General features: G+C 40.8%; 1 protein-coding gene across 7 annotated transcripts in view; it reads right to left on the bottom strand.

Annotated features, from left to right (window-relative positions):
• Positions 1 to 12,387, bottom strand: part of ctnnd2b (catenin (cadherin-associated protein), delta 2b) — a 154,200-nt gene extending 141,813 nt beyond the window's left edge. For all 7 annotated transcript variants that reach the window (XM_047589505.1, XM_047589507.1, XM_047589508.1 and 4 more), the window contains exon 1: positions 12,135 to 12,387. The gene's annotated coding sequence lies outside the window, so the exon portion shown is untranslated. The remainder of the gene's footprint in view (positions 1 to 12,134) is intronic.
• Positions 12,388 to 18,937: the final 6,550 nt, after the last annotated feature.

The raw sequence follows: 18,937 nt of genomic DNA, 5'->3' as shown, positions 1-18,937 counted from the left end.
TTAAACGACTGAAATGCATTTCAGCTGTATCAAGCTTTCTCTGTAGTTTTATCATCTGCATGTGTAAAATACTGAAGTTCTGAATGGCCTCATCATTTACATTTCCTAGATGAGGTCACCTGGACGTTAGCTCACTAAATTTCTCGATGGCTTCTCGTGGGGAATGGACATGGTCAAAAACAATACTCAGGTAGGCTGTGGCGTTTAAACCATGCTCAGTTTGTACTGAGTGTATGCCAAGAAAACATCCCCCACACCATTACACCACCACTAGCCTGAACCGTTGATACAAGGCAGGATGGATCCATGCTTTCATGTTGTTTACACCAAATTCTGATCCTGACATCTGAATGACGCAGCTGAGGCAGACCAGGCAACGTTTTTCTAATCTTCTATTGTCCAATTTTGGTGAGCCTGTGTGAACTGTAGTCTCAGTTCCCTGTTCTTAGTTGACAGGATTAGCACCTGGTGTGGTCTTTTGCTGCTGTAGCCCATCTTCTTCAAGGTTGGACGTGTAGTGTGTTCAGAGATGGTATTCTGCATTCCTTGGTTGTAATGAGTGGTTATTTGAGTTACTGTTGCCTTTCTATCATCTCCAACCAGTCTGCCTACTCTCCTCTGACCTCTCACATCAACAAGACATTTTCATCCACATAACTGCCACTCACTGGATATTTTCTCTTTTTCAGACCATCCTCTGTAAACCCTAGAGATGGTTGTGTGTGAAAATCCCAGTAGATCAGCGGTTTCTGAAATATTCAGACCAGCCCGTCTGGCACCAACAACCATACCACGTTCAAAGTCACTTTAATCCCCTTTCTTCCCCACCCAGATTCTCGGTTTGAACTTCAGCAAGTTGTCTGGATCACCTCTATATGAACACATGCATTGAACTACAGCCATGTGATTGGCTGATTAGCCATTTGTGTTAACAAGCAAGGATGGATTCTCTCATTTTAAGTAGTTAATATCGGATAAGTTTCATTTTATTTTATCTGACTCTGTTAGAAACAGAAAGAGACATCATGATGACTACCAGTTGCCATCCCAAATGCTCTGTGAATTGGTACCGTGGGACTGTGAGAGTTGGATTTTTTTTCTTTGACTTAAAACTCACAAAATGGCTCCGCCCGTATCCCCGGGAAAATAGCGCCAGTTTGGCCGATGCAAGGAACTAGGGACCAGTTTTCCATATTTATATACAGTCAATCAGATTGTTAGTGTTGCCCATGTTGGCATAAACTGAGCATGCACCGTCCAACAGCAGCTCTCTGGTGAATGCACTCAGTTTCTACAATTTCACCTACTGTGTATAAAACCGTAACTGCTGTAGGTGACTCCTGACTGTTATCAAGCAAATACATCAACTAACTGCAGAGAGCTGACAACAAACTAAGACTTTTAATATATCCACGGATAAGACGAGCTGTATCACACTTTTTTTTTTTTTTTTTTTAGCTTTTTCTTCCTGTTCAAATTCAGGTGACTATATATCTTACAATGCATATCAACAGCAAAAAGTTGAGTCAGAGACTGAAGTTATATGCTAATTGTGTCCTCAGGTGGCTGGCTTCCTGCCAAGATTAGGAATGGGTTACAGAGATCTGGAAAGCTCACCTCTTTCTACTTGACACCCTCATTTCAAATTCCTTTCAACTAATGCAACTACTATCGCTTCAGTTTGTAGTAATAGACTCTGGAGCCACGAATGTCTCTAGGTAATGTCATGGAAATCCATGTGTTAATTAATTTCACAAAAAACTATAATACCTAAACTATATCTGTTAGAAATTTAGGTCTGCACTTAAGTGGTAGAACAACTGACCTGTCATTTTTGTATTGGATAGAAAAATATGGCCTGTAGCACACACACAAGGGAGAACTGGCAGAAATGACACCTGTGTGTCCGGATATGTCTGAAAATTCTACTACCTCTTGGAGCAATTCCAACCTCACTACACTATTGTACAATGGAAACTAATGAACAGTGTACAACTCTAAACTAGGAGCACCACGTCGCTGCCTGAAATCTTTGGTTGGCATCTGCCTGAATGGGACACCAAAGTGCTGAGCAAACCTTTAAGATAAAGAGGAGATTAGTGGCTGTCAGGGCACTGCCTGGATGTGAGTATAGTGAATGAAGAGGCATTAAAGCCAGACAAAGCTGGGCCACACTGGCCAGACGCCACTTCCTCTATTGCACGCGTACACACCCACACACACACACACACACACACACACACTGAAAACCACTCATAGAAAACCTGCAGGCAAGCAAATGCCTGCAAAGGGTTGGAAATTAATGAGAACTTGGTGCGCCAAAATGCCCTTTAAAGTTCAAAAAATGCTTAGGACATAAAAACTGTCAGAGCAAGAGAACGCATTGCACAGTCTCTCATTTTGGAAAAGTGTTTTTTTTTTCTTCTTTTCCCCCTGTCCATGTATAATTGCTTAAGTGGTCGATTTCTCACATTTAATGGCTACTTAAGGTGATTTTCTTCTAGTGTTATTGGTAAGGAAACAGTTTAAAGCAAGCAAATCCACTGACACAATGGAGCCGGCAAGGGACCCCACACAAACCACAGTGTCAGCAAAAGAAAAAAATGAAACTGGCAAAATCTAATCAATGGAGGCATGGAGGGGGAGGGTGGAGTGGTTAGGAAAAAAGATGAGGAAGTAGCACTTGCAAAAGTTTAAATAAAATCGGTTGTCACACATGCGCTGCATCCCTGAACCTATACTGACATCACCAAGAGGAGGTGTATGGAAGAATTCCAATGTGAGGATCAGTTGGACTTAATCATGCCAGCTCCCACGTTTAAAGTCAGTAATGACTTTCTATGCAAGTCATTGTCTGGTGTTTTCATGGCAGGAAGAAGGGTAATTAGTATGAAGATGTTGACGAAAATGTCTTACTGCAAGATTTAGTTAGGGCCAGGATCAAACTCATCAGACAAACTTAAGGGAGCAAAATGCTTTTTGCATCTATCTTGTCTCTTTCATGTGCTCTCTATGCTCCTAGTCTGGAAGCCAGCGTGACTTCCAACACCCACAGATTTTCTGCGGCAGAAAGTTGGGTCTGGAGTCACACATTGGGAACTGCTCCAGCAAAGATCTGCTGGGCCAAACATGTCATTTGCTTGGGTTTTAAGTGATGATGGACAGACAAGTATCAGCGATGTACTTTAGTACACACACGTCATCTGGGTGCTATGGAGTGCTATGTTTACAAAAAAATGACTCTGGTTGGTTATAGGACTATCCAACTGCATAGTCGGATCTATTCTACTCCCAAAATGCTACGTTAGCAGGCTCTGATCCTGATAAGAATTGAGTCCATCTATACCAGTCTATACCTCTCTAAAACTAAACCAGTCATGACAATGGTTCTGATTTGTGTTGCATCTGTGGAAGGGCTAAATCTTAGCAGTACACTTTCAGTGTTTATTTGCCAAAATAGCATAGAAAATGTTTCCTTTGTATTAGACCTCAATAACAAAAGAAACCTCACCATAAGGGGACAAAAACTGCCCTTTGTTAAACCACAGATTTCACAATCTGATGAAAACTCTCTCTGTGCCTCCGGCTGTGAAACGTCTGTATAATTTTTTTTCATCTGCCACTTCCATAGAACACAGGTGGTGAAATAAAGCAGAGTGAGAATTGTCCTCATCAAGGTGATAAGTGATGACCACAGAGCGTCTTTTTATTTATTTATTTATTTCTACTGCTCCAAGTGCTCCACGGGACATAATGGCTTTGTCCCTGCAGCATTATGGATAGGAAGCTAATCTGTAATTATGTGAGGCCCACTTCCACGTAAGAGTGAGAACAAAGAGCAGCTGCCAGGCTGTGGACTACAGTCCTCCAACACCCACCAAGTCAGAAAATCACCCATGCAAAGAAACAAGGGCACACAGATCTAAAACTAAATCACACGTGGGCATACACAATACAAGAAGTACTTGTTCGGGTAGGACAACAGAGTGAGCAGGTAGATATGTCTAAAAAATACACTGGCATTGCCTGTGTTGGCTTATGCAGTCCACTGAAATCATGAACCGTAAAGAAATAACTATTAAAAATAAAATTAGAATGAATAAACGGTAGAAACAACCAGAACATTGAGTGGGAAGGCATGTTCACTTCTCTAGTTTTTAGTTGACTTAAAAACCAGCAGCAAACCCTGCTTTCATTTTCCAGAAGTTGCATCAACATTCTCAGATTTATAGACTTGTTTGCTTTTTCTTTTAAGTTAAACTAATCGATATTTTTACATTTAATATTAATCATGTGTTCTTCTTTTCAGTGAAAGCTCTAATAAATACTTAACCTGCGTGGCGCTACCGCAGACAAAAAAGACTGCTACCAACACGATGGCCATTCCATAAATATGTCAGACATTGTTCATGTTGAGGCTTGCCGCGTTTTTTGCAGAATAAATTAGATTTATTCCAGTTGAAGAAGCATTATCATTAACATTTTTTCTTTTTAGTTGAAGGAGAAATAATTATTAAAAGGTAAAAGATCATTCATTCATTGGTCTTGATACCAACATTTGAATCTATTTTGCCACTACTAAACATTCAGTCTCCTCAAGATTAAGCTAACAATTTCTATTATCACACTTTTTTGTATTATTTATGAATAACGAACAATAGCCAGTTTTTCTCTGTCTCCTCTTTAAAATAGCAATGATTTCAATGGTTTCATGGTGTTAAAGTTGCAGTAAAGCAAGACAAAAAAGGCCACATGCAAACACACGTAAACACACCTTAAGATGAAAACTCTCATTTTCCTCTACCACCCACCCACTCACTGTCTAACTCACACACTCCAAGCTAATTGAGAGTCGCCCCTCGCTGACCTCCCCTCATACACAAAAACAGTCATCGCCATGACAGCAGAGTCTTGCTCATTATCCCCAACAAGGGTCGGCCTTGTTAGAGTCCAAACTGCCAGACCGCACCTGGCTGACATCACAGCAAACCCCAAGTCCATGTTGCCACAGCAACCACGATTTGGCGACCGCAACTTGGCGACGGTCCGCTCTATGGGGGATTGATTGGGTGAGCAATGCAGTGAGAGGTGGATTAGGAGAGGTATTATTGTCTCCCTTGGTGCAGAGGGACAAGCAAAGTCTGAGCTTTGCCAGACACTGGGAGGATGGCGAACTCACTGAAACAATGATGACAGCCGTGGCCTGAACTTGGCTTAACAGTGAGATGAAAGATGCCTCTCATTTATCCATTACTCATTAATTTGCTAATGTGCTGCAGTGATTAAAAACGGTGTGCTGGTGTGCTGGCCGTCTGGCTGAGCAGGCGGAGGCTTGTTCCATGTGGTTACTATATTGAACTAAATGTCACTGTTTAACTGGGCACAGTGCGAGAGATATTGTTGCACTCGACTGTCTGATTCACAACCAGATGGGAGTCATAGTAAATATAGGCACAAAGCAATTTTGCAAAGAGGGTTTTTCCAGGTGGAAACCGCATACTCAACCATCAAGTGAAATGAACAAAACTCAAGTGACAAAATGATGTGTCCGACAAACAACCATTACCCTCTCCATATAGCTGCCACCGAGCTCCGAGCTCCTCTTAAGGCAAAGCAGAAGAGGGGAAACCACTCAGTGCCTGAGACAGGGAAGCAAAGTGCAGCTGTTGTTTGCTGTCATCCATTAGTGAACCAGGCCAGCAGCGAAAGCTGCCGAGCGAGGATATGGTCAACCGAATTCATGCCTGGTCATTGGTAGGTGTCCATGTGGTGCACAAACAGCAAAGGTCAACAGCAGCACAATGAGATTTCCACCAGTGGCTCCATTTACATGCGGCCAGAATTTGGTAATTCAGCTGGTGGCTCAGGTATCCTGAAAATTGCAGTGATCTTCGTGTAACCAGAGAGGAAGTAAGTGAGTGGAGGGGTGAGTTTGATTCAGGAGGTTGAAGTCTGCATCCTGTTCCACAACTCTGCTGAACATTTACCTGAACCAAACCAATGCAATCTTTTTCATTTCTGCTTTTTCCCATTATTAAACTATTGAAATGATTAGGCTATTTGAATAACGTGTTTGCAAAACATGAAATGAAGACATCCTTTTCATTAATTTTTTTTTAACTGCCTAGAAGTTCTCTGAAAATGTAGAGACGGTAGCTTTTTGATAGAAAGCACGTTGCTGTAAACAAGGGGATCATCGCTTAAAACATTAGTAATTAATGGTAAATAAAGACACGTCACATCATTAATTCAAAGGCAGATATATTCCTAGTCATAGTCCATCCAAACCACTTCTTTAACCTCAAAATGCTTTTGTTGCCTAAAGATTAAGAATGGAGCATTCCACGTATTCATGATAAGACAGTGATGCCAGGCCTGTAGATGTTCTCTCTAGACTCTGCTGCAGCGCTGGTTAAAGACAGTATATTTTCTTCTCAGCCAAATTTAAAAGCAAGTCGAGGATTTCGAAAAGTTAAGCCAAAGGACGAAACAGTATCATCTGCAAATGTATTGATTTGAACTGCGGTTTGTAATTTAATTAAACTGCCTCTGCATCAATATTTGAAAATGGGACAGGATTCACTCGTGTGTGTCTTCACTCAAAGTGAGCATCTGCAATAAACCAAATTCATATTCACAGTAACAGGCCAAAAAGATAGGAATTTAGTGTTAAACCATGGGAAGAACAACCTAGTCTGATGTGACAAGCATCTTGTCTAGTGCTGATTCCTGGTGTTTAATAGGAGTCATCTGGCAGGTTGTCTATGTGACCAGTAGGAAATATAATAGCTCATTTCTAAGCTGCCATGCTCACTTTGACAAGTTTTTCCTCTCAAACCCAACACTCCACACACGCCAAGATCTGGTAGACAATATGACATAAGCAGCCTGTAGTTAACCAACTTAGTCAGACATTTCACTGCCCAACATAATCTGCTCTTTTGATCAATATAACCCCCCTAAACTAAATTCTAGATTCTAAAGTCTCCTTTTGTTTTAAAGGTAAAGAAAAAAAAAAGCTTTGTAGGTTTGGCTTGTGTTTGGTGAAGCATTTTATCTCATGCTCATTCTTCAAAATTTAAAATATATTCCCTTTGCAAAACAGTAAGTCACCATCAACAGCAGCCTCCTGCTTTATGTTGTTGCAGTATTGCGTTGATACCAATTCCCTGCTTTATGTTGCGTCATTGTTGTTGGGTAGTCTCCTGAATTCACCACTGAATGGACTGGACTGGACTAGTTAGTTGTAGTTGTACACAACAGTGAAGTATATAGATACTGTTTTTTCACTCATTAGCAAATTCATTAGCCTTACTTTTGTTTCTCTGTCGATCCTTGATCTTAAGAGCGGTGGCAACGCAGAAAAAGAAAAAGATCTGAAAGAGCCTTTTCGCTCTTGGTTTCTACAGGCTCAAGGTTCTTGGGTTTGAAAAGCAGCTCAAGTGTGGCTAAATTCTCCTTTGTTTGAAATGCCGTTTCATTTTATCAGTTAATTTGTTAACATTTCAACTTCCATTTGATCAAATTTTACTGTTACGTGGTCCATGTCCTGCTGTTTTGACATCTACTGCTCACTCTTTACTGATCTCTCACAGAAGAAAGAGGTTGTTGAGAAGGCCACCTATCTCCCCATCTACTCACTGATGGAGGGAGGGGGGTGTCCTGGTTGGATTTTAATCAGATACTGCCACGACTGGTATACTACAACGACTTGGCCACACACAGTCTCTCTGTACTTCTCTGCCTCTCTTTCTGAACAAGGTTATCAACAGAGATTATCAGGTTAGGACAAAGGATGGCTGGTTCACATAGGCAAGTATGGTTTCACTACAAAATGTATCTCAGTCGTCCTTGATCAACAATTCATATCACATTAGACCATGGAAAAATCAGAATACCATCATTATTATAAATTGTTAAAGGAATAGTAAAAGAAAGAGAATAGTTTTGCACGGTGGAAATAAACACTGTACAATGTCATTACATTTTTGTTAGCCATCGTTAGCATTACAGCTATTTTATATATAGGCTCTTACATGAAGTCTACAGGGAAAGACTAAACAGTGTAAGCACTCATGCAAACATTAACTTTGAAGTTCTCAAAACATGCTAATGCTGCTACCAAAGTAGGCCAAAGGAAGCTTTTTATCCGATGATTCTCTATATGCTGTATATAGGGTACCTGTAATGTCCCTGATGGTTTCCTCTCAGATAGAGGGGGCTGGATTTTTTGGTTCAGGGGTTTGCTCTTGAATTTCCGCTCTTATCTAACTAAAGTCTTATTGAAAACATTCAAGCAGTTACTTTCCCTGATGATTTGAGCATGTTAATGCCATCTGGTTCAAATGTTGAATCAGCAACAATATTTTGCTCTATTAAAATATTATTGTTGTTAGTTCATGCTAAGCTATGCTAACACACATACACCTACAACATTTTACACTGTGTTTCTTATAATGCTGTGTCATTAGTGAACTTTAGAGCCAAGTTGTGCTACCTTTAGATAACACATCTAGCTGTTCCCTCCTTCTTTTAGTCTTTTTGCTATGCTAAGCTAAGCTAACCCACTGTCGACTGTGGATTTCTATTTTGTATAAAATCAATCATCAGACTGATCAATCAGTCAATCTTTTCATGTCACTTTCTGTCCCAATAACCCAATTTGTACTGCCATTTAAATGTTAAACTAGCCCTGGAACCTCACATGAGAGTCACAAGCTAAAAGGATTTGGAACTACATTTAGGAATGAAAAGTCAGTGCACATTTCCTCATAAAACTGCTAAAATTATATGAATAAAATAATAGGAAGTGAAAGATTAAGTTAAATTCAATGTACTCGTGCCTTGCATAAAATTGAGGGGCTGTTCAACGTTTGAACCAGATGCCATTTAAATGCTAATTGTCACCTTAATAATGACCCACTTTTGAAACGATTACTATAATTAGGTTACAACAATGTTAAATTATTGTTTATTTTAAGTTGGATCTTCTCTTTGTGGTTTCACTTAGGCTTTCTATGGCTGATAATAATACTGTAAGCACCACTTTCATTAGCAGGGATGTGGAAATAGGGCATAATATATTTAGTGTTTAACTGTATTCACTTTCAGCTTTACCTCTAAATAAATTTAAACGGTTCTCTAGCAACTTGTGTAGTACATTATATCATCAGGCGAAAAGAAAAAACATTGATTAAACCGTTTAAAACCTATATTACAGCCAAGTCGATAAAAATGAGACCAAAGCTGTAATAAATTCTCATTATCCTTTCAAGTCTTTTTGCATTAACTGGTGATTCTTCTGAACTTGTATGTGTCTAAATGTGTCCTACTTAGAACAAGATCAGTCCAGATCTTGAGATCAATAAGGGAAACATTATTTTTAAGTCTGGGCCTTGTGCAAGAAGCTGTAATTCCTGTGCCGGATCAGTCAGCAAGAGGTCGTTAAAAGTTTGTCCACATCACATGTATCACCGTCTGAATATAAAAACTTAATGAAGCCTGTTGAGGATGCAGCAGCCGAGATGAGGCTATGGAGAAGAATGATGACACGCTCTTAACACTTCTGTGAACCGTAGCAGAGTGCATCTCTTTTCAGACTTTTCACCAGGGATGTAGCTATAGGGGTCATTTCAGCATCCACGATGAATCTTTGGCAATTAAGCAGAGAAACAGAAGGAGGGGGAGTTGAAAGAGATGTGTGGTGGGGTACTATTACATCCCAGATAAATAGGTGAATGTGCTGTATTGCTGCTCCGCGTGTTATGGGGACGGAACATTTGGGAAATGGAGCACTTTGATCAGTTAAATGTTGTGCGACGGGAACATCAGCTGGCAGTGTCACCTGTATGTGTTTTAGATCTCCTCTTTGAGATGCCGCAAATTTAACTTGTAGCAGTCGGTAAACACAAACTGTTTGTGTGTACGCTCTGGCAGACCAAATGAATACTAGAGACAAGGAGCTGAGACTGTTAACGTTCATGCCAGACATTAAAAAAAAAGTGCTTACATTAAAAGGCTGTTAATGACTTCTATGTCGTATTGTTAATCAGTAGTGAGTCAGTGCTTCCAGATCTCGGGGTCACAAGATCAATATGAGGGGTTGTAATGTGTTTGTAAATGAACCTCTTCAGGATTATTCTCATGTATGTCAGCTAAATATGAAGTGATCGTCACCTTGAGGTCGCTAGGCAACAGACTCCAGGAGGTCACTGCAGCCTGCTAGGATATTATCTGACCCCAGTGCAAATTGTTTTCCCACCACCTTTGCTTTTATGCTAAGTTTTGCTAACACACATGTATACCCCATTAAACTAACAACTTTTTAGATTTGAGTTTTTGTATGCTGTGTAGTTAGTGGACATTAGATGAGGATGAAGGCAAATTGTGCTACCTTCAGATAACATATCTAGCTGTCTCCTCCTTCTTTAAGTCTTTCTGTTATGCTAAGCTAAGTTACCCCACTGGCGACTGTGGATTCCTATTGCATATCCAGTCACGAGGGTGGTGTCAATCTTTTCATCTCGCTGTCTGCAATAAATGTTAAACTAATCCTAGAACCTCACACGAGAGTCACTGGTTAAAACGATTGGGAAGTACGTGTGATAGTGTTAAGTCACTTTTCCTAGTCACACCGGTGCTTTAAAACTAAAATTCATTCATTCATTCGCTCTATAGGGTCGTTGGGGGCCTGGAGCCTATCCCAGCTGTCATTGCGCGAGGGGCAGGGTACACCCTGGACAGGTCTCCAGTCTGCCACAGGGATAACACAGAGAGACAGACAACCACTCACACTCACACCTACGGCCCATTTAGAATCACCAATGAACCTAATGACCATGTCTTTGGATGGTGGGACGAACCCTGAGGCATCACTACACCACTGTGCCAAAACTAAAATCATATGAATAAAATAATATAAATTTAGAGCCATTTGACTAAAGTCTTGCCTAGAATAGATTTTTGGCAGACTGCATATTTGACCTGCAGGAAAGATAACCGTCCCTAATGGATGATCAACTAATGTAAGAAGCATGTAGAAAACTAACTTAGTCAGACATTTCACTGCCCAGCACAATCTCCTCAGCTGATCATTAACCTCACCAGCGTCCATCACATTAAACTTCTTATTAGGGCTGGGTGGCTCCTCCATTTTGGGAGTGATGTGCGATCTACGGAGCTGCGTCCAAGAGAAAGAGAGAAAAAAACGGGGCTGAACTTTAAATGAGGCATCATGAAGTGCCACTGCAGCCACGGGGGCTGGAGATGTGCTGCGAGGCTATGAGAAGGCTAATTCAGCAGGCAGGAGGGAGAGGAGGAGCAGGCCCCGATTTCTGCCAGGTCACAGAGCAGAAATCCACAGACAATTAACAGGAGCAAGCAACACGATGCTCTGTGTTGAAACGTGGCAATCTTGGCAACGTGATGAATGAGATTAATTACTCCACAGTGGAGAGGAGGAACAGCCCGGAGCTGATCACAAACAAACACACACAGTGGTGGTGGTGGTGGTGTTTTCAGTGATCAACATGGAGCAGGCAGGCCAGAGCTGGAGCACACAGGCAGCAAGGTGCTCTTCATCCCTTCACATGTCTGGCGATTGTGAGGGAAACTAATATTCAGAAGCGTCTCCCCGCAAAGGCAGCACAAAGACGGCGCACGACGAGCCACTGTCACCCGTGCTTATTTCACGAATATCGCTCCAATTTAGGTCAATCTGAAAGTAATGCCGTTTTCGCATCAGCCGCCCCCCATCCTCTTTCACGCTCTCCCTCCTCCTCCGACTCCGACCCCCACACACCCCTGCCTCGGATGGATGGATGGATGGACGGCGAGTTAAGCTGAGGGGGTGGGGGGCACCACCACAGCCGCTTAGCATAATAATAATGTAATAATAATAATATAAGAAATAATAATAACAAACAGTGGACGCCACACCTCGCACTAAACTGATAGAAAACAGCAAAAACATCTGGAACACACTTCGACCAAAACACCACAACATCCAGCCATATTCCCCGCAGGTTGCCACATACTAGCTTTTTTCCCCCCCTTCCCCTATCAAGCATTTGCACAGATGGGAGGTGTGAGACGAGAGGAATGAGGAAACTGGGAATGACATTGCGCCTGCTTACTGTAAAATAAATTCCCTCGGGGGATGGAGAGCCTCCGTTTTTCCCTCTTGACTCCCCTCCTTTCCGACGTGCCAATTCCCCGAAATTCAGACCATGCAGACCAGGCAGTCAGTCATTCCACCCCTGCGAAGTGTTTGGTCCCGATCGGCCGCGTGAAGGGAGAAGGCAAGCCAGCATCCGAGAGAGGAGAGAGCCAGCTGTGGGGAGGAAATGAGGGAGGAAGGAAGGAGCGGCCGGGCCGGAGCACTGCGCACAAGAGAGGAGGCAAGGAGAGCGGCAGAGGTGCTCTCTCTCTCTCTCTCTCTCTCTCTCTCTCTCTCCTACTTCACAATACAACATCCCCCCATCCTTGCAGACAGACTGACAGACGGCCTACGTACCAGTGTCAGCAGCGACACCCTCCGGTGATGAGAGGAACTACTGCATACAGGGTGATGAATGCCACAGAGTCAGCAGCAGCAGCTGGAATAGGGGGGGACATGTGGCGTGATATTTCTCTGCAGGTACTCCAGGACAACATTTAGCTTCAAAACGCATTAGTCACGGTTAGGTGGATCTGAGAAATTATCCTTGTTACAGATGCTCAACACAGAAAGGTTGATTGCAAAACAAATTTCCATAATCAAGCTCTTCTATCAACAAGACTAACTCTACCGACGCCACAGTGGGTGAGGTATGGTAAAATTGCATGGCCAAAAACCCCAGTGGCTACAGCACAGATACACCTGGCAGCAGCATCCCGGAGGGACATTTTTAACAAATCAACAATTGATTGATACCTTCTTTAACACATCCCAGGCCACTCTGCATCCCTACCAGCTACAATCAACCCCTGGTCTTTGGCTGAATTAGAATACAACACATGCACACAGACGTAATGCTAAATCAGGACAAAACCTTTACTAGAGGGAGTTACAGCACAAAGGCAGACTGGAAAAAGTTTGTAACCAAGATGAACTGAGCACATTATATCCTCTTGACTCTTTTCTAACTCTGGCTCCGTCTATATTTGTCTCCCTCTCATTCAGTCTTTCTCCCCTCTCTCTGTTCCTCTTTGTCTAACATTTCTTTGTTCAGTCAACTGTAAGCTATTTCCAAATGCCACAGTCAGTGGCATCCGTGGCAGACTAAACCTCGCACACATTGTTCTCGTATGCGCGGTTTGCTTGATTGAACAAGAAATGACTCTGGATGTTCAGATTATCTGCACGTCACAGCCAAAATGTCATACCGTAATGCTTGAGGAGGCAGCTAGTTTAATTTAGACCAAATCATAAAATATTTCTAAATAGAATCCTTTATGTTGCAAGAAATGCACGTCGCTTTATAAACCTCTTCGCCTCTTGTTTGTTCATTTGCTCCTCGTATCACCTCTAGTACGCTCCCCTGTAATTCCTGCACTATACTCCATTTGCACTATTCTTATCTATAGCCTATCCTCCGCTGCTCTAATGACCTGACGTCTCCACGGGCATCATTAAACTTTCATCTGACCTAATTTAAAAACTGAAGTCCCCTTAAGCAAGGCACTTGTCTGCTCCAGTGAAGCTGCTCAGTGTCCATCAGCAGGAGAATGTGGTTGCAAGCAGGTGTCAGGATGAGTCTGGATGTGCGGCTGCAGCATGACACTGCAGGGATGAACAGAGCGGTGATTATTCACTTAATACTTGCATAGTTTTATCTCTGGCTTTTGGATCCAGCGCTTAAAGCACACAGCTGACGCACGGTGATGCAATGCGAGTGAGAGAGAGCTCCACACAGATACAGTTGTCCTTTATCTGCTGAATGAATATAAATAATAGCTGTTAATATAACTATTCATGACTTTACGTTTTTATCTAAAGTTCCACCTGTAATTTTGTGCCATAGAAATTACAAAAGCGCGCACATACGCGATTTTTCCATTTGAATCCGGTTTTGATGAGTCATTGAGGTCGCTGTTAGGTGCCAGTAGGTAAGCAATGGACTGGTGAGCTGTTGGACAGGTCAAGGCGGAGCTTCTGCTGCATGATGCTGCATGAATCTGTCCTAACTAAAATCTCTCAGTAACCACTAGACCAGGCCCAGTGTAATGATCATGGTCTCCAGAGGATGAATTTCACTGTCTTTCCCCCAGCGACATCGTGAAGTTAACATTTGTGGTTCTGGATGAGATATCTTAGCAGCTATTGGTTTGATTGCAATGAACACTGACTCAGAATTATATTTACAGTATAAAGTGTTTGTCATTCCCACGACCTCTACCTCATTTTTGGTAACATGCTAAGAAACGTCAAATTCGTTGTAACATTTCTTTGTTCCATCACCTTAATGTGCTATCCCATGTTGATCTCCTATCTATGATGTTTTTTATCAGGAAGTATTTAATATAGTATGTAATATATAGTCAACTGCCTCTAGTCTTTTACACCAATATAGATTTATACATTTTCATTGAAATGTTATATCATACTCATCTGTAGGTTCACTGTTAGGCCTCAGAGTACACAGATTCGGAGTTATTGTATGACTTCAACTGTCCACATTAACCTTTACCTTTACCTTCAGACAAACTAACACAGAAGTGACAAGTATTAGATTTCATCTAATATTTCCAGCTTGTTGGCACCAAATGCACTGTGGGAGCAGGTAGCACCGACGCTTACAGTCATTTAGATTATACTTGGCAGGATGTGATACATGAAGGTGTCAAAGATTAACAAGTCCATAAAAAGCTTATTATAACGTCTTACTTTGTTAGCACTGTTACTGCTGATCATATTGTCTTTAAAGTGGAAGATTATTTAATCACCTTTCAGTCAGTTTAAAAGTGACAGCAGGTTCCGATTAGACTTTATTGATTACATAACGCCTCTTTTGAATTCTCAGATGAACTGCTGCACTGTATTTGATACTGATACTGTTCTGAAGGATGTCTTGCACCAGCATAATGGAGTCACTGATCTTTAGAGGGCTTGCTGCGATATTCTTTTCTGCAGAAGGCATGTGAAATAGCTTTTATATTATATTTTCCCGTAATGTTAATCTGTTATTGAAGTATAACTTGTAACTTGCTGCATATATCAAAATTTCACAGGTGTTTTCTAAGCTTTGACAGACTGCTTTGCATCAGGCACACTCCCCTGCCCTTACTGCTGAACAGCAGAAGCCCTATAACTCCACTACATCTCCCGTAGTAAAGAACACAAATAGTGTCAGTAATATGGGCTGACAGGAGAATGTACAGCGTTATAATAGAGTGCATAAATATACAAACATATATAAATACAGGGATCTCCAGAAATAGCTTTATGACTTCAATAACTCAGTTGTACCTTTGCAATGAAGTGACATCTTTCATTTGAACCTGTCTGGGCCATTCAAAATTCATAGAAAACTAACATACTATAAAACATTTTTAAATAACGCTGGTCTTGGTCTTAATTAAAACTTAATAGACAAAGACGGAGAGATTAATGGTCAAATATATTTTTATCTCCCAAGCAGCTCCACTGCTGATAAATTCCTGTGCAGACACAGGTCTGCTCAGATTACAGCTAACCATGTGTCCTGTAGTGAATAAGACATGGCGCTTCACTGAGGTCTGATTCCGGTCCTTTCCCGTGGAAGCAGCTTGTAAAGAAATTTCTCCTTCTGAAGGTTAACCTTCATGTAAAAATCGAAGTGACAGGACTGAGCTCCAGGCGGAGAGACACTTTATCAGTGGGAGAGTGAGAAGTGTAATGTTTATTCAAGATACAATAGGAGACACTGCCGTTGCTTCATTGATCCACTCCAAGCTGCCACAAACCATACGCACATTAAATGAGATGTAGAGTAGTACAAGCACAGGAATTAGACACTCTTTTTGCCAGAAGGTTAAACCACCGCACACAAAGATGTCTTTATTGTTGCTGCAAGATGGACAGTATATCTTAGTATCTTAGTATGTTGTGCTTTTCGGAAATGCTTCTCAAGATTATATAGCATTCAGTCATCATATAAAATTTCACCACATATTTTTTTTATCAAGTTTTGAATTTATCTCTTTTTTTGCTATAATAAATAGCATATTTTTGTGTAAGCCTGACTTAATGAATTAAAGAAAATAATTGTTAGCCTGTCTGGCGTCTTGTTGTATGTGCAGATTAACACATGATATAAATAGTGTTTTTGTGATGATTACATTGTCTTGTGTCCTTCATTTGACAAGGTTTTGGCTTGTTGATCTGTAAGTAGATTTGCTTTAGTCACTGAATACAAATCAAACCAAGGATGAGATCAATTGAACCTACAGGGTTAATATTTGAATGGGCCCCCGGGGGCCACTTTGTACTGGAAAAGTTTGGCAACAAGGTCAAAAAGGTTAAGAATCCCTCATCTAGAATACTTAACTCAGAATGTGGTTTACATGAAGGGCATATTAAATAGTTTTAGAACAAGTTTCATTGTGTGTAGGTGAAGTTGGTAAAGGTGTCCTGCAAAGCACTATTCCAGGTCCACATTTACTCACTGTTTGGTAAATAATCCCTATTACTAAACATTGTAATTTACACTCCTAAGTACTGTGGGATTTACACACTACCTAGGAGACATACAAAGTCGTGTAACCTCTTAGGTGTATTTCATATTTGCAAATTATGCTCTGCTTTTTATACATTAAAATCAGATTATGTGCTGGTATAAAAATCATAGTAGTCGAGTAGTCAGTCATAAGTAGTCAGGTCGTCTGTGCCTGTTGATCTGGCACCAAGACCCTTACTAGGCAGAAAGCACCATTTGTAAAGAGTTTACTCAATGGAATGAATTGATTTTCTACTGGTTAATCATTTACTAGTACTCCAGAAGTCATAAGCTATTAATAAAAGTAACATCTAGGTGGGCAGATCGTGCAAAACTCTTTAGGGAGATTTCTCTGATGGACTATACAGTATGAACATTCACTTCATAACTCATACAATTACTGACCTTTTTAATGTTATCATTCTTAAACAAACCCTTATTAAATACATGAATTGTAGCTTTACATAAAGAGGTTGTTATCAGATATTCTGTGACAGTATACATCACATCTCCACGCTAAAAGGTTGAGGTGAGTTATATATAGGGTAATTTTTTACATAATACAGCTACACAAAATACTGTTCACCACTGAAGGACTGCTGGAAAAGAAAAGAGCAGTACAGTTTTCTTGTGAGGATTTTAAAACATGTTTTTCTAAAACTACTTTGAATGTTTTTGTAATAGCCTCTGCTCTGTGTATGATAACCGTCTCTCTGTTGAGCATGTCTATGAAATGCCAGTTAAAACATGAAAGTGACCATAAAAAACTTGTAACTGAGGTAATATGATTTCAGCTCAGAGCTGAACATTAACAAAGAGAAGCTTTGAATACGATCTTCTGAGAATTGTTTCTCAAGCTGGAAACACATGAAGTAAGACTGAGTGAAGTGAAGTGAAGAAGTGAAGTGAAGCACAGCGGTACAGTGCAGTGAGTGAATAAGCGAGCTGAGCCTCTGTGGATCCTGTCACCGGCACACATCTAAAAGAAAAAAGGAACAGCACAGCTTGTGAAGCTGGTGGGAGCGATCTGATCTCGGCTCTTTGCCACTGATCAGATTCCTTTTCAAAACTTCCCAAATGTGTCCCGCTGAAAGCTTCTGCCACAAGTACAAAGAGCAAGAGGTGTTTCCACAGCAACACCGTCTAAGACCCTGGTCAGAGTTGGACTCATGGGTGTTTAAATGCCAGCAAATAACATTTTGAGCTGTTTTGAGTCATGGGAGGTACCCTGAAATGATCCGTCTTTTGTTAGATTGAACTATTGCAAATAAAAGATGACTGTTTATACAAAGTATGACTCAATAGTGACAGCATAAATGAAGACAATCCTGGTCAACTCCCCCGACTCACTCCACAACACACTGGCCGGTCTAAGGAGTACCTTCTGCAATAGACTCATCCTACCCAAATGCACCACAGGATGCAGGAGCTCGTTCCTCCCTGTGGCCATCAGATTTCACAACTCCTCCTGCTGAGTGTTGGTCACTCTTAACACTTTTAAGTCTCAAACTCTTTTATAATTTATTTGTAACAGTTTTACCACTGTTAAATTGTAAATACTTGTGCAATATTTATTTTATGTTACTTACTTCTTACGTAACTCTTATTTTTATTTTATATTGGTATATGCTATACAGTCCTTAAATCATTATGGTGTTTACATAATAAGTCACTACCTAAATGATATGGTAATGATCTTTTATTTATTAAGAGCTCTGTCACATATTAATAACAATGTAATGCAGCAGTATTTGTTGATTGCTGGCGCAGGTACTTTGGATGTTTTATTTTGCTGACACTAGTGCCACTCTGTGGTTTGAAAAGATATTGCTCGTAGCATCTCTCCATGGTGCTTACACTGAAATCTTCCTGTTCTTGTTTGTCTTCTTCACTCTTCCACGGATGCCAGGATAAAGCTTGCCCAACAGCTCCAGTCTAACAAACAACTGCATGCAAAAACAAAACAACAAAAACATTTCACTATGATGTACTGTACAAAAAGATGCATTTTATTCTTTCAATCAAATTGACCTGTGTTTGTGGCGGTACACACTCCACAGCAACACATGGAAACATTGACACTGACTGATATACTGTAAATGTAGTATACTGCTGTGGTAAGGGGCTACATGTCATAATTTAAACCTTTTGGAGCATGTCATTCGTGTTATTATATCCATTTCATTTTGTTTTGTTTATTTTTATTATTATCATTTACTATTTCTGCTTATTTTATCTCTTCAGTTTCTCATTTTACCTAT

This window comes from Mugil cephalus, chromosome 7, assembly GCF_022458985.1.
Source record: "Mugil cephalus isolate CIBA_MC_2020 chromosome 7, CIBA_Mcephalus_1.1, whole genome shotgun sequence".
In the NCBI taxonomy this organism is placed as follows: domain Eukaryota; kingdom Metazoa; phylum Chordata; class Actinopteri; order Mugiliformes; family Mugilidae; genus Mugil; species Mugil cephalus.
This window is presented reverse-complemented; position numbering and strand designations above follow the sequence as displayed.